Source organism: Sesamum indicum, linkage group LG10, assembly GCF_000512975.1.
Source record: "Sesamum indicum cultivar Zhongzhi No. 13 linkage group LG10, S_indicum_v1.0, whole genome shotgun sequence".
In the NCBI taxonomy this organism is placed as follows: domain Eukaryota; kingdom Viridiplantae; phylum Streptophyta; class Magnoliopsida; order Lamiales; family Pedaliaceae; genus Sesamum; species Sesamum indicum.
Window position 1 is genome coordinate 8,545,283 of NC_026154.1, and position 16,201 is coordinate 8,561,483.

The 16,201-nt window shown below is 35.1% G+C and overlaps 1 long non-coding RNA gene across 1 annotated transcript; it reads right to left on the bottom strand.

Moving 5' to 3' along the window:
• Positions 13,856-14,741, bottom strand: LOC110012748. Its single transcript, XR_002287970.1, has 3 exons — positions 14,478-14,741; positions 14,299-14,398; positions 13,856-14,216 (listed from the first exon to the last, which is right to left on the bottom strand). It is a non-coding gene; the product is annotated as an uncharacterized LOC110012748 (long non-coding RNA).

Consider the following 16,201-nt stretch of genomic DNA (forward strand, 5'->3'; position numbering starts at 1 on the left):
GAACTGAGGAAAATTTGCACGCTTTTGTTTTTTATTTTTGTCAATTTTTTAAATAAAATTTATAATAGGACTAAAAATGAGAACTTTCTACGTCATGAGACTGTTGCCAAGAATTTTTTAAGCATATGAAACAAACTAATTATTATAATGCACGTCTATATGTTGCCCGAATAATTGCTTGATTTATATTTGACTGTCTAAATGTACGTGTTCTTAAACATAGGGAACATATTAAAATATAAAAGGAAAATAAGAAAGATTAACTTTTTGTTCAATAATTACTACCACAATTAATATTCCAAAGTTTAGGTATAAAAAGCTTGCCCAACTTTTATGGAAAAAATGCAAGTAACTCTCTTGTGATATTATAAATGAGCAAATTACCCCTTTATAAAAAAATAAATAGCGATTTACATCCCTATATTTTTTAAAATACAATAATTTACCCCCCTATAATTTTTAAAATGAAGCAATTACCTCCCTGAATAAGGAGGTAAATTGCTTCCTTTTAAAAAGTATAGGGGGTAAATTGCTATATTTTTTTATAAGGGGATAATGTGCTCATTTTCAATATAATAGGGGGATAAATTGCTATTAACCCCAACTTTTATTATCGAATTAAACGTGTTTCTCTCCTTCAAACTGTTAACTACAAACGCACCTTCTTCCAAAATATTGGGAGACTTAAACTATTGTTTATAGTCTTCCAAAATATCACAAATTGCATTTTTGTGATATTTGTGAGTGGAATATAGTCCTAATATATTTTGTGCTGAGCTCATTTAATGAAAGGGTTTTGCTGTGCGATATAAGGGTACGAGGAAAAGAACTAGTTTGAAATTCCATTATGACTAAACAAAGGCTTCGACTTGATTTTAAAACGAAAAATCTTCAAATTATTTGATTCTCAAATAGTGTATTGTTTTCCATTAGAAAATAGTATATTTTTTGACGGAATTAGTTCTTTAAGTCATCTTTCCATCAAATATAATGGAGAACATTTTTACTTATTTTTAGACATTTCTTCAGAGCCAAAAATGGAGAACGTTGGCACATCGTATCACTTACAGATTGAGCTTCTGAATTTACCTAAAAATATATAGAATATTTATTCCTAGAAAAATAGCTTGAACTCAATTTTTGAGGTTTTTCTTTGCCAATGCTCTTCATTCTTGTTCTACAATGGGCAAAAATGACTACTTCCTTTCTAAACCTTTAAGAGGGCCACTTCGCAACAGGACCAAAAGACATCTTAGCTACCATGCAAAACTCATAGCAAAAGGCTAATTCGTAATAAAAACGAATTTGCTATGAATTTGGGTCATAGGGAAGATTGGCATAGCGAAAGGTTCGTTATGGACAAAATTTGTAGCCAAAAACATATTTGCTATGAAATATTTGCTTTTACTATGGCAACATCTTCGTAGAAAAAAAATAACAAAAATCACCATTTTTTGCTATAATTGTTGAGTCATAGCCATTGCACAAATATTTGCTATGAAAAAAATAATTACAACGAGATATACATAATAGAGGAACAATAAGAATCATCACCTTCTCCATGGAGTTTTGATTTTCTATTTTCTATTACAAGTATCGAGATGTTATTTTTAATATTTATTCTTTTTTTAATTATGTATATATATTTCTTTTGATAGTAATAATTGACAATATTCTTCAAATATCAATATCTCTAAAAATTAAATTACATTAGAACAATATTGCCTTTAACTAAATGAATATCATAAGATAACTTGCACATATACAACGGGTCAAATTCATTTGACCCCCTGTGAGATATGAAAATATCAAAAACCCCTATATGAAAATTTTAATATAAAATATCACCCTTGTATTATGAATAAATTATTACACTGCCTCCTGGTCAACGATTTTAGTCCCATGGATTTCATAAAATTTTGCATATTTAGTCTTTATTCACCTCTAATTGCGTGCTAATCCCCTAGCCTTGAAAAATGGTATCAGAGCCTAGGTTTATTGAAGAAATATATGATTATATTATATTTTGATATTATTTATCTACTAATGGAGGAAACTCTCCAAGAGAAAATCGAACCGAACGAAAGTTCGAGTTACTCTAAAAATAGGGAAAATTTTCAGATTCTGGAAATACAAAGAAGAGAATTTCTCATGAAAATTCTTGACAAGTGTGACAATGGTCCCAAGAGGATTGATCCAAAACTTCTCACGCCGGAAGAAGAATAAGAGTGGCTGAGAAATTTTGAAGTTCGACAAGTACTACCAGGAAATGTAGTGAGACGTCTACACTCCATCGAAGTCCATGGTAGAATCCCAGCCAGGAGAAGCGGAACGGATAAATTCCTACATAATTTCAGTTCTAAAAATTATGACTGATTGGAAAGAACTCGAGCCGGATACATCAAAGATCTTCCAAGATCTAAGGGAGTTACAAAAGACAATTCAAGACAATGGACATAGGTTAATCCATATACCTATGAAAATAAAATCTTTGAGCCAAAAGATGGACGAGGGCCTTAAGATCCTTCCCGATCTACACAAGAGCCTTACAGATCTAAGGACAGAAATTACAGATATGAAGAGAAACCAGAGGGAGAACCCTGAGACATCTAAATCCAGACAGGAGCGAATTAGGGACGCCCTTGGAACAGTACCTCTTCTACACTAGAAGGGGAAGACCACGAAGATTCCAAAGCCAGAAACCAGAGCGGATTCGATTATCGCATCTATCAGATCCATAAAATAATGAAGGCCATGAGAGCAAATCTATCAGATCTGCAAGAATTGACGGAATCCTTTTCCCAACTAGGGATTGTGGATTTGGTCAATATCCAAACAAATGAGATCATTCCAGCACTACCACCGCCGGAGGGAAGTACATGTTCTAATGATCCTCTACAGGATCAACCAATGAGAGAAAGTGCGGATTTCCACACTGATGCCACTCCAACGTTTGTAGGAACCAGGCTAAAGGAGAATCCAGGGAGAAATCCAAAAAGAGTGCTAGAAAATACACCTTGGGCAAGGACAATGCTCCAGCCGTTACATCCATATGGCGCTATACTGAATCTAGATATTATCGATTTTCGAAATATCAAGAAATTGATAGACGAATGGGTTGCAGCAATCAAGATAGTAGCAACTACCATAGAGCTCAACAAAAGAACACAGGGATTACTTTAAGTAAGACGTATAGGGAAGATATAGCCCTAGTAGCGTTAAGGGGTGCTACATTAGGTGGTATCAGAGTAGGGATTCGATTTTCTAGGGATAGTAGAGGAAATATAATATTATACATAAGGTGTGTATATCAGGAATCTACTCACATGTGTGCATTTCATATAGGATGTAAGCGTCATGAGAAAACGCTGCTGGCCCAACTGAGTCATTAGAGTCTATGCAGGATCATGATTCAGGATCAGAACATCAAGGGTTAGAATCCTAAAATAAAAATGCCCCACAACCAGAAATGAACCCCTTAATGCAACAGTTTCTAGAAATGATGTAGAGGATGGCTCCATCGCCACAACCCCAACCACATGATGCAGTTATTGATAAAAATTATGAAACAGTGAGGAGACAGGGAGCCAAGGTATTTGCAGGTACAATTGACCCTGCATAAGCAGAAGAATGACTGAGAAACACGGAAAGGGTGTTGGACAGAATTGAGTGTACTTTTGAGCAAAAATTGAGGTACGTAGTGTCCTTATTGGAGAAAGACGCTTTAGACTGGTGGAAAATAGTCCCGGGGAGCAAGAACCGACCTGTCAGTTTGATGTGAAATGACTTTTTGAAAAAATTTTCTAACAAATATACTCCACCAGTCTATAGAAACCATAAGAAAGTTGAATTCCTTGAATTAAAGCAGAATGGTTTATCTGTTGCTGAGTATGAGTTGCAATTTGTGAGATTGTCAAAATATGTTCCAAAAGAGATGAGTACCGATGAGTTGAGGAGAGACAGGTTTGAAAGAGGATTGAGACTCGAGATTCGGGAGAAAATAGCAATTAAACCTCCGAGTTATGGTGCTTTGCTGGAAGCGGCACTGAGGGCAGAAGAGACATCCATTGAAAGGAGTTCTATAGAAGCTAAACGGAAGAAATTGACAGGTAACCTGAATCCTAAAGCGGGACAAGGTGGTGCAGTTTCCTTTAGGGGTTGTGGTTCACAGAACGGTTGGTTTAGAGGCTGAGGAGTGGGTCAGACAAGTAGGTCCCCTTCAGTGTTTTCGAGTAGATGCGGCCCTACTTCAGTTGGATTTGGAGGAAGACAAGGTCCAACCAGATCGTTCAGTGGAGGATCTACTCCTTCTTGTGCTAATTGCGGTAGGAGACACATTGGTGAATGTTGGGGAGCCTGATCAATTGTATGTTATCGATGCCGTCAGCCGGGACATATTGTCAGGGACTGTCTTACATGGAGGGATAATTCCAAAGGACCTCAAACTTCAGAGTATAGCAGTGTGGGGGAAAACTCACAACGAACAGGTGTGAGTAGAGGACGAGGTAGAGGTGGTTGAGGTAGCGGGAATATTTCCACGACATCTACAAGACAAGGTAGTCACCCTCAAGCACAAGCAAGGGTGTATGCAATCACAAAAGAACAAGCTCCTATGGCACCCGAGGTTATCACTGGTTGCTTTTCTATTTGTGATTCTAGTGCACATGTGTTGATTGATCCAGGATCTACTTGTTCATTTATATCACATGATTTTGCATCTCGTGTACATGCTAAAATAGAACCATTTGGACATGACTTATATGTGTCTATGCCTGTCGGTGGGTTTGTATTAGTGAATACGGTGGTGAGATCTTGTCCAATAGTAGTGGAGGGTGTTACTTTATATGCAGATCTGGTTGTAATAGACCTTAGGGAGTTTGATGTCATTCTGGGGATGGACTGGTTAGCTAGTAATCATGCTTTAGTGGAATGTCAAGCAAAAGAGGTGATGGTTGAAGTCAATGGGAAGATGAATACGGTTATAATGGGGGAACTGCTTAATTTCTGCTGTGACCGCTTTTAATCTAATTAAAGAAGGGTGTGAGGCGTATTTAGCCAGTGTGCACAATACCATTAAAGTTAGTCCGGGTGTATTAGACGTTCCAATGGTGAGGGAATTTTCTGATGTTTTTTCTGATGAATTATCTGGACTACCACCTCATCGAGAAGTAGACTTTGAAATAGATACTATTCCTGGGGCGGCACCTATTTCAATTGCACCGTATAGAATGGCTCCGTCAGAATTGAAAGAATTAAAGAAATAGTTGGAAGTGCTATTGGATAAAGGGTTCATTCGACCTAGTATTTCACCATGGGGAGCACCAGTATTATTCGTAAAGAAGAAGGATGAGAGTATGAGATTATGTGTCGATTACAGACAACTTAACCGAATCACAATCAAGAACAAGTATCCTCTGCCACGGATTGACGATCTGCTTGATCAGCTAAAGGGTGCATCACAATCAAGAACAAGTATCCTCTGCCACGGATTGACGATCTGCTTGATCAGCTAAAGGGTGCCACTGTATTCTCTAAAATTGATTTGAGGTCAGGATATTGGCAACTATGGATTGAGGAAGAGTCGATCCCAAAGAGAGATTTCAGGACCAGGTATGGCCACTATGAATTTGTCGTTATGCCATTTGGATTGACGAATGCCCCTGCAGCTTTCATGGCTCTGATGAACAAGACGTTACAACCATTCCTTGATCAATTTGTGATTATATTTATTGATGATATTTTGATATATTCGAGTAGTGCCGAGGAACATGAACAACATTTACGAACATTATTTTACAGGTCTTGAGAGAGAAACAGTTGTACAGTAAATTCAGCAAACGTGAGTTTTGGATGGAGGAAATTGCTTTTTTGAGGCACGTTGTTTCAAAAGAAGGGGTACAACCTGATCCAGCAAAAGTTAAGGCTATTTTAGAATGGGAGCCACCTAAAAATGTGTTCAAGATCCGGAGTTTTCTTGGATTAGCTAGTTACTACAAAATATTTGAAAAGGATTTCTCTATAATTGCAAAACCTCTGATGAACTTGTTGAAGAAGAACACACCATTTAATTGGAATGACAAATGTGCTCAAAGTTTTGAGGAGTTGAAGAAGAGGCTCACCTCAGCACCTATCCTTACTTTGCCGTCTGGGGATGGAGGATATGTGGTATTTACTGACGTTTCACGACAAGGACTTGGTTGTGTTTTGATGCAGCATGGGAGAGTTATAGCTTATGCTTCGAGGCAGTTGAGGCCACATGAGATGAACTATCCTACCCATGGTCTGGAGTTAGCAGCCATAGTACATGCACTGAAGATCTGGAGGCATTATTTATACGGTGAGACATTTCAAACATTTACAGATCATAAAAGTTTGAAGTATATCCCAACACAGAAAGAGTTAAATTTGAGGCAAAGAAGGTGGATGGAGCTTTTGAAGGATTATGACTGCACCATTGACTATCATCCTGGAAAGGCAAACATTGTAGCAGATGCTTTGAGTAGAAAGACGATGGACCAACTTGCGGGTATGATCTGCTATAACATGGAGTATATGCGTGCCGAACGTGGAGGAGTTGAGAAAGAAAATTATGCACGAGGCGCACTATGCTCCGTATGCTATGCATCCTGGCAGTACTAAGATCTATCGGGATTTGAGACCCTATTACTGGTGGCCAACAATGAAGAAAAATATGTCAGAGTTTGTAGCAAATTGTTTAACTTGTCAGCAAGTAAAAGCAAAACACCAAGCACCAGCTGGTAACTTCATCCTTTGACTATACCTGAATGGAAGTGGAACAAGATTACTATTTGGGTGATTTTTGACAGATTGACTAAATCTGCACATTTCCTGCCAATCCGTCAAAATGATTCTTTGGATAAGCTTTCCGAATTGTATGTTTCAGAAATTGTGAGATTACATAACATTCCTACCTCTATAGTTTCTGATAGAGATCCTCAATTTACTTCTCATTTCTGGGGAAGCTTGCAAACGGCCCTGGGTACAAAATTGCATTTTAGTACAGCGTTTCACCCTCAGACCGATGGGCAGTCAGAAAGAACGATTCAGACATTAGAGGATATGATGAGAGCATGTGTAATTGAATTCAGAGGAAACTGGGATGATCATTTACCACTGATGGAATTTGCTTATAATAACAGTTTTCATTCCAGTATTGGAATGGCTCCATATGAAGCTTTGTATGGAAGAAAATGCCGAAGTCCAATCTGTTGGGATATTGAGGGATTGAGATAGCTTGAAGGACCGGAATTAGTTCAAGAAACAGTGGACAAGATAAAAACAGCTAAAAAGTGTTTGAAGGCAGCACAGGATCGGCAGAAGTTACGTCGATAAGCATCGCAGAGAGATGGAATACGAAGTGGGGGAAAATGTTTTTCTAAAAGTATCACCATGGAGAGGAATCTTGAGATTCGGGAAGTAGAAAAAGCTGAGTACGCTATATATTGGGCCATATAAAATTCTGGAGCGAGTTGGACCACTAGTCTATCGATTAGCATTACCGACAGAATTATCACAGATACATGACATGTTTTGCGTATCTATGCTACGACGATACCGATCCGATCCTAGTCATATTTTGCATGAGCCAAAGATGGGGATATCAGAGGGATTGACATATGTGGAAGAGCCAATGAAAATTCTGGACCGGAGTATAAAAAAATTAAGAAACAAAGAAATACCTATGGTGAAGGTCAAATGGAGTCGTCACTCTCCAAGAGAAGCCACCTGGGAAGTTGAGGAGAAAATGAGAGAAAAATACCCATATTTATTCCCTAAACCGGTAAGTTAGTTAAATTTCGAGGACAAAATTTTTATTAGGAGGGGAGAATTATGACGCCCCAAAAATTATAATATATAATTGAGGGATTAATTGGTAAATTTTATAAAACTTAGTTAATTAGTAAATAAATTATGTTCTCTAGTTGAGATATAATAAAACTTCAACAGGTTAAATTGGAGCTTGTTATAATATTTGAGAGTAAATTATATTAATTAAGAAATTAGGAGGGACATCATGCGTATTTTGAGAAAAGTCTAATTAAATAAATAAAGTAATAATAATATCATACATATATAATATATATATTACTAAATAATATATATATATATATATGTAAATGATATAGACATATTAGTAAATAATATGTTTACATACATATATATATATGAAAGAAAGAGAAAAAAAAAGAAAAAAACAAAAGAAAAAGAAAGGGTAAAGGATTTGGGGGTGAGCCATCATCCACCGCCCCACCTCTACACACACACACATATATATATATATATATATGTATGTGTTTACTCACAATCACAAATATACAACTTATCAAAATTGCAATTTTCATTTTAGGTTTCAGCAGTACGCAGCGGAGGTAAGGTTTCTATTTTAATTTTTATGAATTTATATAATTATATTATTTAATTAGTTCATTTATTAAATGTTGTTTATACTAAGCGATTTATTATTTAATCGGAATATTTTACGAGTTTGACTATTTAAAATAGTGTCAAATTGAATATCAAAGTGGATATAAAAGTGATATCGTTGGTTAATTAAATTATTAAATTTATTAGATTTGAATATTACTATAGCTAATTTATACAATTCCATCGGAATTATTAACCAAATACGCAATCCTATGTATTATTGTTCAATTAAAGAGTATAATAGCGAGAAATTGATTGAAAATTCATAGAAATATTCCGAAAATTATATTTAATAAATAGTATGTTAATAAAGAGGAAAAACGAAGATTTGTATTTCGATAGAAATAAAATACTAAAGAATTATTAGAAATTGTACAAATGATATTCAATATTATATTTAAAAAAAATTACGATATTTTTGATATATTAATTGTGTGTGGTATAACTCATTATAGGATACGGGGGTAAAGTGAAAAGACCGAACCACTACCTATTGGATAAATAAAAGCGTTGTAAGGTTGAGGTAAGTAAATAATTAGTATTATCTATATATGTCCCATTTATTTGTGGTTTTACTTTTATATAAATTTGTGGTTCATGCTGACATTGATTTATCTGAAAGTATATGAGTGATGAAATGATTTGATTGATTGACGATATTGTGTACGTAGAATGAGAAAATGCGTCGAAACATTATGTTTGTTGTTTGATGCGTTGTGGATGTCTGGAATGAGAATAAGTTGATATATTGCTTTACGTTACTAGTTGCTTACAAGAATGGTGATATGTGACAAGGAGGGAGTGGTGGAAATTGAATATAATTGTAGTGTGAATACCCATTGATGTATTAAAAAGCCTATAAGGCGAAAACATGATATGAAAAGAGCTATGTGCGAAATGAAAAAGCTATGTGCGAAATGAAAGAGCTATGTGTGCAACAAGATTGATAAGCCAGCCTGTCGAGGGGATTCACTTGAATTTATATAACGGTGAGATTGAGTTGATGGGAAAAACACAATATCACCTTCTGTTAAAAAAACTAGGAAAAATGAAGTTTGGTTAATTGTCTTATTATGAGATAGTCATGTGGTGTAATAATGCTGATTATGTTGGAATTAAATTGATTGTATTCTATGCGTGTTGCCTGTTTATCTTGTTTGGGCTGTGTTTCATATGCATAAATAGATAGGGCTGGTTATTTACTTACTGAGTGGCAGACTCATCCCTCTGTTGACGTTTTATTTCAGAAGTAGACTTTGAGGTGTCTGACTATTGAACAATAGGTCTATGCGCTATACTCAAGCAGGTCGGGCCAGTATGTTTTATCCTCTTAGTCAGTTAGAGTACAAATCACGTTTTGTTTGTACAGAGAGAATATAAGCGTACGGATTACTTGTGATGAATCACCTTGTGGTGTTTGATATGTCTATATATATATAATGTTGTGGGTTGATAATACCTGCTATGACGTGTTGTAATTACGTATGTAAATTGATTAGATGATTATGTGCAAATTTATATATATAAACACATGGATTACTTTAAGTAAGACGTTTAGGGAAGATATAGCTCTAGCAGCGTTAGGGGGTGCTACATAACTCATCTAGAAGGAGAAAGAAAGCAGAAGTCCTATCCTTTAAAGCAAAGGGAGCAACAAGAGGAAGATCAGGGATCCACTAGTGAGGGAAGGCCTACTGTCGAGGAGACAAAACGTAAAGAAAGCTGCCCTTCCAGCATTTGGGCAAATTAGAAGCAGACAAAAATTGCACCCCACCACAAGGGGTGAAATTAAAAACCCCAGGCTCAAGATGCTTTAATTGAAAATATTAAAAGAAGACCTTACTGGAAACAGAGGCACAGTTATACATAAGAAATATGGCGAAACTAGCCATTAGATGAAAAGAGTTCGGATCCAGTTGGTTGAGAGAGACTTGAAAAGGGGGGGCAACTTATTCATAGAAACCGAGGATGGGAAAGTGGAGGCCGGCTCGAAGTTGGGTGGTAAAAGAAGCACAAACAGCCAGGAGGAGGGGAGTCAGGGTGACTATAGGGAGAGCGGACATAAAAATTATAGTTAGAAGGAATCCCAAACTCTTCCATCAAACGACGGACTTTAGCCAGCTTAAGAGAGGTAGGGTTCCAGTCCCTCACAGACACAACAACCTTCCTTTCCTCCTCATCACTCACCCCCTTTGGATTGTCTTTTACTTCTTCTCCTGGGGGAAGAACCCTCGTCTTCCTCATTCTCCCCCGGTTTTCCTCTTCTCCCTCTAAAGATTCATCTATAAGGCGACAAGTGGTAGTGGCAGCCTGCCTTAGGCTTCACCTCTGTGCCCTATTAAAGCAAACGAGCTTGGGCCTATCCTTACAAAGTAGCCTTGGAAGGATAAACGCCAGCCAACCTCTCTTTCATGAATCTTACAGATTTATTTGAAGAAGCCATTAACACAGAAGAAACGCACACACAAAATTAAAAGAAGATGAAAAGAAGAGAAAGAAGGAGCAAGGCCAAAAAACATACAAGAAAGGAAGAGCCAGAAAAATGCTAAGGAGGAAAACTTTCTCTAGATGTGGGGGAAAGAAGAGGGAGAGTTTTAGAAAACGGAGGAGAAGGTGGGTGCTTAAATCTCTGTCAAGAAAAAATAACTGCCTCTCATTGGGTGATTACCAAGAGTATAGGGCATGTGCGAGGGCGGTTACAAGCGCCCTACGCAGGAAAAGATGACAAGTAGTGAACCATGAAACCCAAGAACAAGGCCTTTTATAAATTCCCCATGGACAGGCAAGGAGGTCCCTGTAAAAAGCTATCATCTCTAATGGAATGGAAAAGCTCCCCTCCTCTAGAAGAACCTCCTACTCTAAGAAGAAGCATGCTGACTTCCTCCTCAAAGGGGGGGTGGGGGACCTAAATGGTGTGGTCACAAATCAGTAGCTCAAATGTAGCTCAACGACGGAGTCCAGAAGGCACAAAATGGATAAAGGCATCAAGGAGGGCTTTCTCCAACCCCCTTCTTTTATAAAGGAACAAAGTGAAGGACGAGCCCAAACGAATATAGAACCTGAATAAGTCTACAGGCCTGAATCCATCGTGGCAACCAGCTAGGCACATGCCCAGGTGGAGAAAGGTCATTGGGTCCAGGTAGGACAAGGAGCTCCAAAGAGTTAAACTTTTGAGGATGTAGGCTGCTCCCCTCACTAAAGTCCCCAAGCCAAGAGGGGGACTCTTGCAGCATCCGCCAACTAGTTTGGATGAGGATATCATAGAGATACTTATCATGAATTAACCACCTCCCCAATCTTCTCGGAAACCAGTCCCCCTCACTGTTGGCTCCCTCATAGTGGAGGAGGTTTTTCTTTTTTTCTTCAAAGCATTTTAGTTGCAAAGCTCATTTCCTACACATATTATTCTTGATCCCATCATAAATCAACATATTATAATCATTTTGTTTTCTATTTCGAATATTCTTATCTCATTATCACATACTGAATTTGAGCATTGGAGTGCTAACCTCTTTTTGCATGTCCTGCTTTTCAGGTTTGCAAGTTATTTTGCCCGTCGACGAGCTCTAATCCATATTCAATTGGACCCGTACATTTTTTACACGCATCATAATCCAACCTTCAAAAACACAAAAATATAATATAGAATAAATTAATACCCTCAATTTTATTAAATTAAAATATTGTTGAAAAACTTGAGTCAGGTGGCTCCTACTAATCAATTTTATTTTAATATTAATATTAGATAATTATTTTAGACTGTAAACTTTTTCATAATATAATGGACTTATCATTTTGAGAATAGTAATAAGTCTAACTTATGATTAAATACAAAATAGTCAGAATCTCTTGAGTGTTTATCGTATTGTAAGAAAATATTTTTACCATTATTGGAGTACATTTTCATATTATCTCTTATTGGGTTATATTGATAATCTTTTATTAAATGGAACTTCTTATTAAAAAAATCTGAAATAAGGAGCTTTGACTAATTATTTTTATTTTACTATTGAATTTTGATTATTTTTATTTTCATTTTCATATTAATTGACTTGATACAAGATAATGAAATATAATCATAGTAAATACAAAATTTTAATTTTATAAAATATTTTTATTTAGTAGTACCAATTAAATTTAGAAAGTGAATTAAAAATAATAGAAGTAAATAGTTTTCTTATCGATTAAAATAATTATTATCAATTTATTTTGAAAATATAATTATATAATATTAATTTTTCAATAACAAAAACATAAATAATATCATAAACTTAATATTTTTATGACTAACTATAATAATATATTTGTTGGAATGGGTGATCAAAAGTCAATTGCAATGGTTGTTTGCATTCGCCGATCTTTATCAAATAATATTGGATTGATGATGTAATGTCTGTAGGTTTCTATACATAATTGAAAGACTAATTGGTAATTATTTAAAAAATTGAATTTAATTATAAATAAATTATATGTTGAAATTCGAATATATTAAATTTTTAAAGGAGTAAATTAGAGCTCATTATAATATTTGGGATCAGATTGTATTAATTAAAAAATTAACAAGGACGTAAAGGGTATTTTAGAAAAAGTTTAAATTAAATCAAAATAATATATATGTATATATATATATAGAATAAGTATGTGGTGGCTCACTACAAAAATATCATTTCATTGGAATGGCATTTTTTAATTTGTAACGCATTTTTTTTTGTAAGGAACGGCTAGGCCTATTGTGGCTAAATGAGACGTTACAAAGTATTTGTAACAGCTTGCACAAAAGTCGTTACAAATTGTAACAGCTTTTATGACGATCGGTTCTAGTCGTTACAAAAATAGTAACATGAAAAAAAATTAAGTTGGAACGGCTTTTGTTACTACTAGGTTGGATGTGATATAAATATTATTGTAACGGCTTTTGCAACACATTTAGGTATGATTTTGTTAAATATTTGGAACTGCGTTTGTAACACTCTTTGTAACTGTTTTGTATCATATTTGTATCTTTTTTTGACATTGCATTTGTAATTCATTCTTTTGCTTATTTTCTAACGATTTTTGGAACGGCCTGGGTTTTAATTTGTCACTATTTTTGGCACATTCTTTGTAATGGCCTGACGATTATACATTGTTTTTATGTGTTACAAAAGCTATTAGAAATGCTATTACAAAATTTATTATTTTTTTAATATATTTTAATATTTATTTTATTTAATTTTTTAAATTTGTTTAATATATTGCAAAATTCATTTTGTTTAATTATTTATTTAATATATTTTAAAATTTATTTTTATAAAATTAAGTAAATAAATTTATATAAAACACACATAATATAACAAAAAATAATAATAATTCAATTTACAAAATACCAAAAAGAATTCTAATCTAAATTATTATCCCCAGCGGTCGTTTGTTCGTCATCGTCATTGGGTGCTGGGGGATCAATTGGAGGCTCTGGCGCTAGATAATCGGGCCAGTTGGGACCGATGCTTCTGATGTAGCGCTAAAGTGCCAACACCCGATCTTCTATGTCGAAGCGCTGCAGCTGTGGTGGTGAAGGTGAGGGAGCAGTCGACTAGGTCGCTTGGGATGGTCCAACAACCGAGTGGTGGGCCTCAGAGCCTAGTCCGAGTACTCGGCCCCTCTTCCAGCCACCCACTGCTTACATCTAGACCTGCAGCTCGTTTGAGGTTACTCATCCTTGAGAGGACAATGGAGTCGCTTCATTGTTGTTCTGTTGCTCTGGCGTTCCTCCATCATTCTCAAGAATATGTCTTGCGAACATGTTAAATAATTAGATTAAAAAATAATATAAAATTAAAAGAATAAATTACGTAAAATTTTCTAATTACTTACCGCGACCTCCTTCCCCCTCGGTCCACTCCACTAGTCATCCTCCTTTTTATAAACCTTCTTGAACACTTCCATCTGAGTGACAGGGTGTCCGAGCTGTCTCCTGTTCAAAAAATCAATTCAAAAAATGATTAGAAATAAAAAAATTAAATGAAATTAATAATATGATTTGAAATACTTACCATCTTTCTCTTGTGCACCTCAACTGATGACGACCTCCTGTGGCAGCTGCTTTCGAGTTTGCTGCTCGGTTGACCTTATTTTTGGCCGACTGTGCCTTAAATTCTGGGCTCGACCAGAACTCCAGGAGCTCGCGCCAGATCTCCTCGGCTAGCCACAACAGTCGGGCCAACTGGTTTCGGGCGTTAGCAAACCGCTTCCGCAAGAACTTCCCTGCCTATGACTTGATGAGTTTGAACATGCTCTTGTGATTGCAGTCCCACGAATACGACATCTGAAAAATTGACAAATAAAAAAATATAATTATTCGATAAAAAATATAAATTTTAATTAAAAATAAATAGTATTATACTTCAACTTTTGGAACCAGAATAGCTGGTACTTTTGTGAGATTTGAGATATGTTGGCCTAAGGATGCGGATAGTGCACTTTGACCGTATTATTGATGGCCGTGTGAAAATCACGATCGGACTTGAAAATAATAATTAAATATTAAAATCAATTCGAAACAAAAAAATATTAAATCAATTCACTAAATTATTATACGTACCTCGCACCCTAAAGAGTAATGAAACGCCTCTGGGCCATTGAGGGAAGTAGTGGCGCTGGTGGTGGTGCATCCCATGGCTTCGTCGGGGCCTGTGTACTGCTGGCCCCCACAGTCGAATCTAACCCCACTGCGAGGGAGTCTGTAGGTATTGGTGGGAGCTCGGGACTCCGTCCGAGGATGGGGATGCTGGAGGTGCATCCGCTGACTCATCCTAGAGAGGGCTGGGAGGCCACGACCCCGACCACAACCTCAATCCGAGGGTGACAGAGCACCGACCATCATTATCTACGATATAAAAATTCATTAATATTTAAAACACATAATTGAATAAATTAATTTTTTTTGTAATTTTTCTAATAATTACAATACCGTCCAAGTTTGGCCTACAAATTGCATTCAAGTTTATATTTTTTCTAAAATGCATAATTTTACTAAACAATTGCAATAAAGTCCAAATTGCACCAAAAATTACAGTAAGGTCCTCTAATTTTCTAAAAATTTTACTTAGGTACATATTTCCCAATAAATTGCATTGGTGTCCTTAATTTTCTAATAACTTCATAAAATTTTTATTTTTCTAAAATTACATTAAAAGTCTTCTAATTTTCTAAAACTTTGATTTAGGAGCATAATTTCTCTAAAAATTGCATTGTAGTCCTTAAATTTTTAAAAAATTTATAAAATTTATATTTTTCTAAAATTACATTAAGGTCCTCTAATTTCCTTAAAATTTTATTTAGGTGCATAATTTCCCTAAAAATTATATTGTAGTCCTTAATTTTATAATAATTTTATTAAAAATCCTATTTTCTAAATTACATTAACGCCCTCTAATTTATATAAAATACATATGTAATAAAATTACACATAAAGTTGAGAAAACTATAGAAGATTATAGAAAGATGTATAAATTTTTAAAAGAAAGTTTCAGAAACCTACAGAAAATAAAAAATTAGAAATTATGAATTTTCTTAAAATTACAGAAAATAAAAAAAATTCTGAAATTATGAAAAACTTATGAATTTTTTTAAAATTACAGAAATTAAAAAGAATTTCAGAAACTTTTCAAAATTTCTAAAAAAATTTTAAAATTATGCAAAATAAAAAAAAATTCAGATATTTTTTCAAAATTCTGTAATTTGAAAATAAAAATAAAAAAAATTCAGAAAATTTCTG